The 12,239-nt window shown below is 51.6% G+C and overlaps 1 protein-coding gene across 1 annotated transcript in view; it reads right to left on the bottom strand.

Annotated features, from left to right (window-relative positions):
• CRISPLD2 (cysteine rich secretory protein LCCL domain containing 2) overlaps nucleotides 1-8,619 on the bottom strand; it is a 69,816-nt gene extending 61,197 nt beyond the window's left edge. The window contains exon 1 of the mRNA XM_005691843.3: nucleotides 8,478-8,619. The gene's annotated coding sequence lies outside the window, so the exon portion shown is untranslated. The remainder of the gene's footprint in view (nucleotides 1-8,477) is intronic.

Here is a 12,239-nt window from a genome sequence, read left to right as displayed (position 1 = left end):
TATAACTGAATCACTGTATTATACACCTGAGACATACACAACACTGGACATCAACTATACTTCAATTTAAAAAAAAAATGATGGTGGGATTGAACTGGCCCACAACTTTTCCAGAAACTTAACCATCGGCTCCCACAAGCCAGTATGAGCCAGCTCCAGCACAGCACTGGCTGACTGGGTCTTACTCAACCCGAAACTTCGTGGCATATTAACTGCTCAACAAACATTTCTCACCAATCACCCAGCCAACACATGATGAATGAGGACAAAGTGGCTGACCTTGTTCTGGGTCCTCTACTCCCAGAATCTTGTCTTTTACCCTCTCTGCAGACTGTTAGGGTCACTATGACTATGATCCCTATTTTACAGTTGAGGAAACTAAGGCTCAACGCAGACGAGCAACTTGCTCGCAGTCGTGCAGAATGCCTGCGGACAACGGCAAGGAGCCTGCCATGCTCTGACTCCCTGCCTGCCTTGCCCTCCAAAATATCAGGGCAGCTCTGACTTGTGCCCCCATGTCAGCAGGAGCCCCCACAGCTAGCCCCAAAGGCAGGGGCATCAGGACTCCAAGCTCCCTCAGGAGCACAAAGGAGAACTCAGAATGTGAGTGAGGCCGAAGGCAGAGGAGAGTCAGACCCACAAACCACCCAGAAATTCCAGGAATGAAGTGGCGGCTGGGAGGAGGGGGGCGGGACACCCCAGCCTGTCTCGGGCAAATCCCAGGGCTGGAAGAGCGGCTGGGTAAGCACCAGACACGCCGAGGGCAGGGATCTCCCTCCTCCATGGGAGCCAGTTTTCCGTAAACCCTTCTAGACAGACTTAGGGAAAGACCACGGAGGACTGTCGCTTCCTTTGTCAACTGCTCTGCCCCCAACCCCACAAAGACGGACATTAGGCTTAACAAAAAAGGCCACCCCCACGGGCACCTTCTTTTCTCCTGTCCCCTCAGCAAAAGATATGTCCTTATGGGATACACAGGGCAACAACTCAGTATGTTTATTTTCTTCTTTTCTTTAATTTTTTTATTTTTCAACTCAGTATGTTTAACTGAATATAATACATAAAACCCATTCAGTTTTTTAAATACTATGCAGAGAACATACACAATTCTGAACAAAAAGAGCACACTTACTCAACAAACATTCGCTTAATCTACTCTGTGCAGAACAAAAAAAGAAAAAACAGGTTTGTTCAATGCAAGCCAAGATAATATATGAGAAGCCACTTTAAAGTGACTGGATAATAAATTAATATACTCTTCAAATACCCAGTACATGACGCCTGGGGCCCTTTTCTCCCTTCTCGTAGACATGTGGATGTTTCCTTGGAAACAGTGCCCTCAGAAATCTTTAGATAAATGGCAGGAAACCTCCAGCTCCCAAAAACAAGAAATTGAGAACTCTCAGGAGACATCGAAGAAAAGTGTGGACAGTGGGTCAAACCCGGTTTGAATCCTGACTCTATGACGTAGACCTGGGGGCCGCCCAGAAGGTCCTTCAATCCCTCGGAGTATCCAGTTCTTCCCAGGCAAAACAAAGTACTGAGTTTCTCCCAGGGCTGGGGGAGAATTTGCAGATTGTGGAAATAGTGGTTCTAAGGAGCCCAGCAGCAGAGTCCCGAGACTCACTGGTGCTCAATTAGTGTTTCTTTCCCGCTCCTTGAGGGTGAAACTAGCCATCCCAGACACCTCTGCTCCAGGCTACGGCGCTGGCAGCACCGGGACTATCCTCCCACCTGAAACGCATGACTCACTGGTGTCAGGTGGTACCTGCAAGGGTGAGTCACAGCCTTGAACCGAAGTCAAGCATTCTATATAGCACCAGACTATGGATTCTGCACGCGGCCTCTCGGGGGAAATCCCCAGGGCAAGCCCTCAGGTAGCTAGGGAGTCCCTGGGGTATGCAGTGAGCAAGGCTCTGTCCCCAGGAGTGGGGTGCAGTGGGGGGTGGGCATCACAGCAAGCAGAGGAGACCATACCAAGGCTGGAGGAAGACAGCCTGGGACACTGGACGGTGAGGGTAGACAGAGGTAGGGGCAGTGACCACTCTGGCTGGAGTGAACCCCAGGCAGCGGGAACTGCAAGGACAAAGGCTCTGAGATGGTCACTGTCTTGGCCTGGACAAGAAGGGTCAGAGCAGTGTGACCAGGGAGGAATGGGGTCACAGAGGCAAACAGGGCCAGGCAGCCTGGGGCCTCGAGGGCCTTGACCAAAGAGTGTTGATTTTACTCTAAATGCAAAGTGGAATGGGGGGTGGGGTTGTGTCTGTGTGAGTGTGAGTGTGTGTGTGTGTGTGTGTCTGTGCGCATGGGCGAGCACTTCAGGTGCAGAGCAGACGAAGCCGACGGTGACAGGGTCTGATTTACGCTCTGAGAACCCGGCAGATGCAGCTCCGCAGATGGACCTCACAGACCTAACGCTGAACTGAAGAGGCCAGACTCCAGTGATGAAACATCCATGCTGCCCTTGATGTAAAGTTCAAAACCAGGCAAAACCAACCTACCCCAACAGAAGCGCAGAAATGGTTCCCCTCGGGGGTGGGGCTGTGGGAGGGGCCTGGGGGGGAGTCAGGCTCTGTCACCTTACTTGGAGAAAACGCCATCCCCCTGTGCAGGAATGCATGTGCTTTCTTCTCCAGCATGTTGAACTTTAATAAAAAGTTTCAGTGAAGAGTTAAAGAGGCTCTGGCTTCTGTTGGAAGAATGCCTCCACAGAAGCAGGAGAAGAGCACTGTGAAGATAAAACCCTCCGGGCTCTCCCCTGAATATCAGCACTGAGACAAGTCCGGGGCCTGGACTCCGACAGCCCTTCGAGGTGAACCTGAAGGTGCTGGAGCCCAGAGAAAGCCCTGTGCGGCTGGGGCCTCCCACCTGGGCCAGACAGCGACTCTGCCAGACAGGGCCCGGTTCATCCTGGTCTGAGAGGGCACTTTGTCCAGCGATGCCAAAGCTGAAAATATCTCAGTCCCCGGGAAGCCTGGCCTTGACGGTTCCCGGGAATAAACAGTGTTTTTAAAGCAGCCAGTGCTTCCCCCCATGAGAACAGACTGGCTGTGTTGGGAGCCGGCTGGGGGCAGGATGGAGAGACGCAGCGGACATGTACAGACACACAGATGTATTTTGAATGCTGGAGAGGAAACAGCCCATTCTTTCAGAGGGGCCGCTTAGGGGTCACCAACAGACGGACTCCACAAGCTCCAGGGCACATGGGCTCTAAACACTGCTGAAGGAAAAGGCTGGAACCCTCAGGACACTTGCTCAAGCCCTAGAGCAATGGGTGCCAGCAAACCCAGCGTCATTCCGGAAGAAAGGCCTAGGAACACCCAGCAACTTGCTCTCAGGGGCCTCGACACTGGACAGAAGAGGTCACTCTTGCTCCCAAGCCACTGGCTCTATCCCTGCCACATGACTTCTCTGTGCTCACATCAGGTCCTGTAAACAGAACCGTCCGCCCCAATCAGCCGCCCCGCCCACCCCATTCTGGGCCCCTGCCCAGGGAAAGTCTTCCAGGCTTTCCCGGGCAGTGGGTCCCACCCTGGAGCCTGCACCAGAAAGTGCTGGAAGTCAAGCTAAAGCACAGATTGCTGGCCCCACCTCCACAGCTTCTGGAGGTCTGCAGTGCAGCTGAGAATCAGCATTCTGACAGCTCCCCTGGGTGCTGCTGCTGGCCCTGGGACTTCACTTTGAGAACCACTACTCTTGGTGGCACCGGCCTCTCAAATCTCCCCATGCTGCACCTTAGTCCAGTGTTTCCCAAACTCCAGCCCTTGTCACACCTGCTACCCCAAGCTTTGCCCACCTTCCTACCATCTCCCTGTTCTAGTTCATATTTCTTATTTTTATTTGTTGGTTCGCTTTGGGAGTTCAAAGAAATTTATGTTAAAAAGGGAACCTTCAGAACTTCCTGGTGGTCCAATGGTTGAGACTCTGCACTTCCAATGCAGGGGACACAGATTGATCCCTGGTTGCGAACTGAGCCCACATGCTGTGCAGGGCAGCCAAAAATTTTTTTAAAAAGTGGGGAGGAGGGGCCTTCTATGGTCAGCATGTGCAGAAAACCTGATCCCTCCTGCTGTGGCCAGAAGGCAGAAGTGAGATGAGCCTCGGTGAACATGGAGCAGAGCTAGGACCAGAGGCCTCATTGTAGAGGGTGCCCTGTCTTTGTTGTAAAGGGAGGTCAGTTTTGTAAAGGGTGGGTTGCTGCTGGGTCAGTACACAGGCTCAGTCACCGTGGGGCTGGGGTGGGCTTCACACACTGCAGGGGACACCGATCATCCCATCGTGACCTGCTCTCAGGTACGAAGGCCACACCATGACTCCCCTGTGCCCCGCAGCTCAGAGCAGGAGATGCAGGCTCCTCTACCCTGAGCCTGACCCCCGGACCCCTGAGCTTCCTGTCAGTCTCAGGGTGCCAGGGGAGCCCTCCTCCAGGCCTCTGCACTAACATGGCCCCCTCCCAGCGCACCCCTGAACGCTCCACCCATCCACTGTCACCTTCCCTGCCAGGCACACTGCCTCTTTGCTCTAAAATGACTTCTGTGTGTGCATGCTAAGTCACTTTAATCGTGTCTGACTCCTTGCGGCCCCATGGACTGTAGCCCGCCAGGCTCCTCTGTCCATGGGATTCTCCAGGCAAGAACACTGGAGTGGGGTGCATGCTCTCTTCCAGGAGATCTTTTCAACACAGGGATCAAACCCGTCTCCTGCAGCTCCTTTTACCACTGAGCCACCAGTAAAAGAACTTCTAGGGTCTTATCAAATCAGCCGCAGCTGTGGTCAGCTGGATGCCCGTCCCTAGTTCTAGACAGATCCAGAAGTTTTCAGTCCAAAAGAACGTCAGGGAAGGGTCCATTCTCGGACCACTTGACTACAAACAAAATGGAAGCTGGATTCTTTTCCTTCCAGGATTTTACCATTCTGCACTCACAGTGGGAAATGGTCCAGAAACTTGGACTGAAAATGTGGGATTTCATAATTTATAATATTTTTTTAAAATGATGGTCCAAAAGTTGCATAATCCTCATTAGGACTTTTCCTTTTTCCCCTGAATCTGTGGTTTTTTTTCTAAGCTGACGCAGCACTTGGGGCAATCAGAGAAGATAAATTTCCCCGGGGCTGGACCACAAGAAACTGTCTGTCCCCACAATCTTGGGTTGGGGGGTTGTCTATCACCAAGTACTCATAAATGTACAGCCTGGGATACAAGATGTCCCCAGGACAACATCTCTGACAGGAATCTCTGCCAGTTGCTCTCCAGGGTGAGGGGTGGGGAGATACTGTGAACACTTCCCCAAAAACACCCAGACGCCCCATTCTCTACGCTCATGGCAGAGGGCCTTGATTCCTTCTGGAAGGAGATGATCTCAGTTGATGCCTCTTCAAGACGAAAGTCAAGAAAAAGGGACAAATGATCCTTAATAAGGTAAAAATAAGGTTACCATGGGACCCACCTATTCTACTCCTGGGGGAAGAACCAAAACAACTGAAAATGGGTGTCCAAAAAAAAAGTGTACACAGATGTCAACAGCAGCATTATGTACAACAGCCGAAAGGGGGAAATGGCCCAAACTTCCAGCAGTGGGTGAGAGGATCAACTAAGGATGGTCTGTCCTGCCCACACCACGGAAGAGTGTTCGACCACAAAAAAGGGCCCAGCACGGACACAGGCTCCAACACGCATGAACCCTGACCATGTCAGGCTCAGTGAGAGACGCCAGACACAGAAAGTCACATACCGGGTGGTTTCTTTTACACAAAACGTCCAGAATTAAGCAAATCCAGAGAGACAGAAAGCAGATGAGCAGTTGCCAGGGGCTGAGGAGGATAGAATGGGGAGTGACTGTTAATACTGATCGTAAGGTTTCCTTTTGGAGTGATGAAAATGTCCTGGAATTAGACAGTGTTGATAGTTTCACAACACAGCTAATGTACTAGATGCCACCAAACTGTGTACTTTAAAATGATAAATCTCATGTTATTAGTATTTTACAATACTAGAATCATCTTTTCCAAGGGAAAAAAATAAAATAGAAGAGCGGCCTGTCCCTCCCTGTTCCAGAACGGAGTGTGCTTCCCGTAGGACCTGATGAGGGGCTCCAGATCCCCATCGCAGTCAGCTCAGTGAACTGAAGATGAAATGAAATGATGCCTGTGTTCTATTTTCCTTTCTCGACAAGCCATCAGCTCCTTTGAGTGATGCTGGGTTTGCACATCTGGGACTGATCAAAAACCAGTGAGTCTGCAAAAAAGTGGGGGGGAGTCTTCCTAGGTCGGGAGTAAGCAGACACAGAGGCACCTCCCATACATAGTAAATTACTCTGGTGACAGAGAAAAGAAATGTTCCAGCTCCCATGAGGCCAAAGAGGTCACATTTAGAGGTCCTGCCTTTAAAAGCTGGTTTTCAAATGCAACCTACAGAAAAACCCAGGTATCCGATGTAGGGTCGCTGAGGGAGGGATGAAGTGTGGGGGTCTTCAGAGGCCCATGCTCCGCTCCTGAGGCTCCAGCCCCTCCCCGTCCAGCCAGCTCTGCTTGGCAGTCCAGAGGCAGGGCTGTTGGAGCAGCTGGCATTGCTCTGGGTTCCCCAGCAGGGCCCTGCACACTGATGCAGGTACCTGTCGGCAGAGTTGATCCCAAGCCCCCATGTCAGTGTCTCCTCTCCAGCCCCACCCCTAACCGGGGCCGGGGAATTCAGAACCCGCACGGCAGAAGCCTTGCCCAGAAGCAAGCTCTGAGCTGACAGTCATGTGGCCAGTCATTGGACCAGCATCTTTTTCCAGGATCTGAGGGAGGACCCGGCTAGGATGGCAGCTCTCCCCGACCCTGCCCATGTCATGTTGGGTACATGCCTTCATCACTCGGAGCCTCACTTTCCTCCTTGTAAAAAGGAGGACAGTCCAGCTCACAAATAAGTCAGCGGTCATCCATGTAAAACCCCAGGCATGACTGGCCCACAGTAAGTGCCAGATGAATGTCAGCTGCTGATAGGATTACAAACACGATCATTACTATTCCTACTCCTATTTTTTAAGAGACTGTAAAAATCAAGATCACTCTCTTCATTCTCTTCCCTGCCTGCATCGTCAGGGATGGGCTGGCCCCAACTCTGCTAACTGTGTTTTACCTGGAGCCCCTCTCAAACAAAACAATCCCTCAGGTTTGAAGGTCAGGTTCAGAGGTGGAGTTAGCAATTGGACAGAGAAGTGTCTTAAAGGAGGCAGGACTCAGCCCTTAAGTATGAAGGCTAAGTGCAGACAGATAGACCTGAGGTAACAGCATCACACACAGCCATCAAGTGCACAAAACAAATAGGCCCAAGAGTTCCCCCTCTGGATCTGTTTGGAGAAGGGGGCATGCCTTTCATCCTGTCCTTCACATCCTGGCCTCTCATCTGTCAGGTTCTAGACCCTAGATGCCGTGACCCTTCTGGGGAAGGCAGGCTCACCCTAATCTGCCAGGGCAAGGAGCCCAAAGGCTCAAAGTGGAAACTCACAAGCCCACTCTTGGTTGGAAGGTGAGCTGAGCATCTGTCAACTCCCAGCTGCTTCCCTTGACCAGAGCAGTAACTCACCTTCCAGCTAACGGACACCCAATTCAAACTGGACTTCGATGAGCTGGCATTAGCCAGCTGGCTTGTCCACCAGCCCAGCCCTTTCAAGGGAGGCTCCGGGTCTCCACTGCCCATGGGGCTGGCCCTGGCTCTTCCACTGGGGGTCGCAGATCTCCCAGACCCCAGAGCTGAGCCCTCAGCTGCCAGCGGTTCCCCCTACCAGAAGTTTATACAGATACCTACTCTAGCTGAAGAAGCCCGGGAATTCTTCCCAAACCTGTAGGAACTGGACATGTGCCACGCCCGGACACATCCACAGCTTTATGGGGCTTTGGAGGCAGACGGAACTGGGTCCCAGCCTCCACTCTGCCCGGACACTTCACCTCCCTGACCCTCTCAGTGCCTTCCTCTGAAATAGGGGAAGAGGAAGACTACCTGGAAGGTCTGTCGCAAACACTATCGTAAAGGGGCGTGGCTCTATAAACTGCCCAGCAGAATACACACGCCGCCAGGATCACCTCAGCCTCCACACGTGGGCAGAACACATTCAAACTCCTGCCACATGCTCTCCACTTATTGACGCCCACGGTGTACACAGGGATGCAATAGATGCTGGCGAATTGCACAGGGAAGGCAAGAATACACACAGCCTCAGGGAGCACGATTCTGCGTCAGACCTGCTTTGAGTCCCAGGCTCCCTAGCTTCTAGTATGTGAGGTCTCAGACAACTTGCCCTCGCTGAGACTCAGTTTCTCCATCTGCGGAAGGGCATGCCGCCGAGCACGGTTCTGAAATGCAGGAGGCGTGCACAGCTAACTTGCCTGCGCACAGTAAACCCTAAGAGATGACATCTGCTCTGGTTATTCCAGCTCCTAGGAGATTGAGGGGGTGGAGAGCACGGTGCAGAGAGAGGAATCTAAGGCACACTCACCTCCCTCCGCAGGGCTCAACCACCTCCTCGCCGGCGTCTCCTGCGCGGAGTGGCGGCAACAGCAGCACAAGCACAGCGGACACAGCAGGCAGGTCGCAGGATGAGGGACTCTCGGGCCGCCGAAAGATGCAGTGGGTCAGAGGACCGTGCGCGCCGCCTCTTGTAGGCTGCCCGGACCCAGGAGCCACGCCCCCGGCGGCCCTAATAGGGTCGCGCCGTCGTGGCCCCGCCCCTCCCGGCTTCGCCCCACTTAAGAGCTGGGCGGCCTCCGGGAGGCGCTGGCGCCTCGAGCTCGGGGGCCTCGGAGGGAGAGCGGGACCACCCGCGTCCTAAAAACTCGGCTTGACCCAGAGAGATGTTGTGGGGAGGGAGGTGGGAGGGGGGTTCATGTTTGGGAACGCATGTAAGAATTAAAGATTTTAAAATAAAAAAAAATTAAATAAATAAATTAATTAATTAATTTAAAAAATAAAATAAAATAAAAACTCGGCTTGAGAAAAGGAGGAAGCGCTCAGTTTCCTCATCATGACCATAAAAATAGCGTTTCCATTGAGAAATTAACGGTGCATCCAGCGCGGTGCCAAGCACTTTCCACTAGGGGTTTGCAAATTTACCAAATTCCACTTTTGTGTGCCTCAACTGGAAAATGGGAAAAGAGAAGCTACCTCCTCGGGACTGGTGTGGGCCCCATCAACTAGGGTGTAGAATACATTTGCTAAATTTATCCCCATCCTCTACACCTGGATAGAAAACTTCACTCTTGCCATCCGGACACACATATACACATAGACACACACCTTCCCAACGTGCAAATGAAGACAGGAAGATGTTACTGGATGAACGCAGTAAAGCTGAGGCCCAAGCTAATCCTTAATCGTCATTATTTCAGTATAGGTTCACAGGAATCCATTGAGATGGAAATGATCCCATTTCACAGATCAGGCAACTGAGGCTTGGAGAAGAGACTGCCCCAAGTCCCTAGCCGGCAGTGCAGGTAAACGCTTCAGTGAATTTAGAACCAGAAGAAATCACCTTTGAGAGATGTAGCCAAGGCCCTGGTCAGCAGAGGAAGAAAGCAAGGCCATAGGAGCTAAAGGACTCCCCAGTGCCCCCCACTTTTAATGTGGACTTACTATATGCGGGCTGGAAGAAGCACAAGCTGGAATCAAGACTGCCGGGAGAAATATCAATAACCTCAGATATGCAGATGACACCACCCTTATGGTAGAAAGTGAAGAGAAACTAAAAAGCCTCTTGATGAAAAAGGAGAGTGAAAAAATTGGCTTAAAGCTCAACATTCAGAAAACGAAGATCATGGCATCTGGTCCCATCACTTCATGGGAAATAGATGGGGAAACAGTGGAAACAGTGTCAGACTTTATTTTGGGGGGCTCCAAAATCACTGCAGATGGTGATTGCAGCCATGAAATTAAAAGACGCTTACTCCTTGGAAGGAAAGTTATGACCAACCTAGATAGCATATTCAAAAGCAGAGACATTACTTTGCCAACAAAGGTCCATCTAGTCAAGGCTAGGTTTTTCCAGTGGTCATGTATGGATGTGAGAGTTGGACTGTGAAGAAAGCTGAGTGCTGAAGAACTGATGCTTTTGAACTGTGGTGTTGGAGAAGACTCTTGACAGTCCCTTGGACTGCAAGGAGATCCAACCAGTCCATTCTAAAGGAGATCAGTCCTGGGTGTTCATTGGAAGGAATGATGCTGAAGCTGCAACTCTAATACTTTGGTTACCTCATGCGAAGAGTTGACTCATTGAAAAAGACCCTGATGCTGGGAGGGATTGGGGGCAGAAGGGGACGACAGAGGATGAGATGGCTGGATGGCATCACTGACTCTATGGACATGAGTTTGGGTGAACTCCAGGAGTTGGTGATTGACAGGGAGGCCTGGTGTGCTGCAATTCATGGGGTCGCAAAGAGTCGGACACAACTGAGCGACTGAACTGACTGAACTGAACTGTATGCGGGCAGTGCCGGTGCCCGAGGGAGCCTGTCCTCACCACGCTGCTTATTCCTGAGTGAAGACACCATATCACTCAGTATCAGCTTTTCCCCAACAGCCCCATCCAGTCACTCTGCACTGGCCCCGGCGCTGTACAGCAGTGAGCAGGCACAGACATGCCCCTCTGGGACTGGGATCTGAGTCTGGAGTGTCAATGGTTCAGAGCACTTGGCTGGTGCGGGGAGGGGGGTGGGCAGGGGGGATGAGTTAAATATAAGGGAAGAACCTCAGTGATTGGCCAGGCATGTGTGACTAGGATTCAGAAAGCTGGAAACTCTTCAAGATTTAGGTGCAGCTCAAATGCAATTTTTAAAAAAGTTACCTTTTTAACTCATTTTATTTTCATCTTTTACTTTTCTTCCTTTTCTCAGTTTTTGAAGCATCGTTCTCAGCTCAACACTTATTCATTCAATACTTATTAAGTTCCTACTATGTGTCAAGCTCTGTCCCAAGCACTGGGCATTTAGTGGTAAGCAAAACAGACTGCTTCATTACCAGCATCCTCGATGTGACAAAGGGCAGATCCAAGGGGAGGAGAGAGCTGTATTCCTGGCAGATGCCTCTCAGGTACCCAGCCTCATACCCATCATCCTGGCAAAACCCCCTGCTCCCAACAGCCCTCCGAAGCTGGTGCTACCACCCAGAAACTGAGTACAGAGAATGCAAGTAACTTTCCCAAGGTTGAACAGCTCCCCAGTGGAGGTACTGGGATTTGTTCGTTTGTTTTTTCACTAGAGGAGAACTTTTATTTTACATTTACAATTTCAATTAAACTTTGGTTGAACAGCGACACTGCACCTAAGCCTCAGGACACAGGGCAGCTTTGTAAAGGCCTCGCTTCGCCCCTTCCCTCGCTGGTTCCCTGCGCGCAGGCGCACTCCCACCTGCCACAAGGAACTGGGATTTCAACTCAGGCTCGCACCATGCACCTGCTGCCGCCTTGAGCACCATTAACGCTGGGGCTCTGGGAGGAGTGGGCAAAGCGGCTCCTGCCCTAGCAGAGGGGAAGAGAAGCTACTCAGACTGATTTCTCACGGGCCCAGCATGCAGGTGGGGGTGCGGATGGGGGTGGTCAACAACAAAACATCTCCAGTTTGGCTGACTCGGGCCTCCGCCTCCTTTGGGAGCTGCTCTGTGGGCTCCTCGCTAGTTCTGGATGGCTCTGGGGACACCATCCCCAGCTCAGGTGTTCCAGAGGCGCCGTTGGCAGAGTTGCAACCTGAGGGCACCTTTCTATAATGTCACCTCCAAGCCGAGGTGCCTGTCCAGACGGGCTGCCACTGCCCCACCCTCTGCACCAAGGAACTGCCAACACCCCACCTCCTCCACTCACTGCTTCTTTCCTCTCCCTCTGTGGGCTCCTCTGCATTTGTGCACCTGCTCCTTGTCTGCCCAGAGCTGCCTGCTGCCTTCTGGCAAGCACTCGTGTCAGAGACCTTAGCCCCTGAACCAAGTGGTCTGAGGGGAACAGGGAGCTGGATGTGCCACAGTGTGAACCCACTAGACATTTCTCAGCAAATTCATTTCTCTCTAACATCTCAGTGGGATTAATATTTCTCAAACGGCACGTTAGGGTCACTGCTGCTCTGTAGCAAACCATCCCAAAAGGTAGTGGCTTAAAACAACCATTTTCCTTGATACAAATGAACTTACTTACAAAACAAAAACAGACTCACAGACTTAAGAGAACAAGCTTATGATTGCCAGGGGAAGGATGGAGAGAAGGGTACTAGGGAGTTTGTGG

Source organism: Capra hircus, chromosome 18, assembly GCF_001704415.2.
Source record: "Capra hircus breed San Clemente chromosome 18, ASM170441v1, whole genome shotgun sequence".
NCBI classification, from domain to species: Eukaryota; Metazoa; Chordata; class Mammalia; order Artiodactyla; family Bovidae; genus Capra; species Capra hircus.
This window is presented reverse-complemented; position numbering and strand designations above follow the sequence as displayed.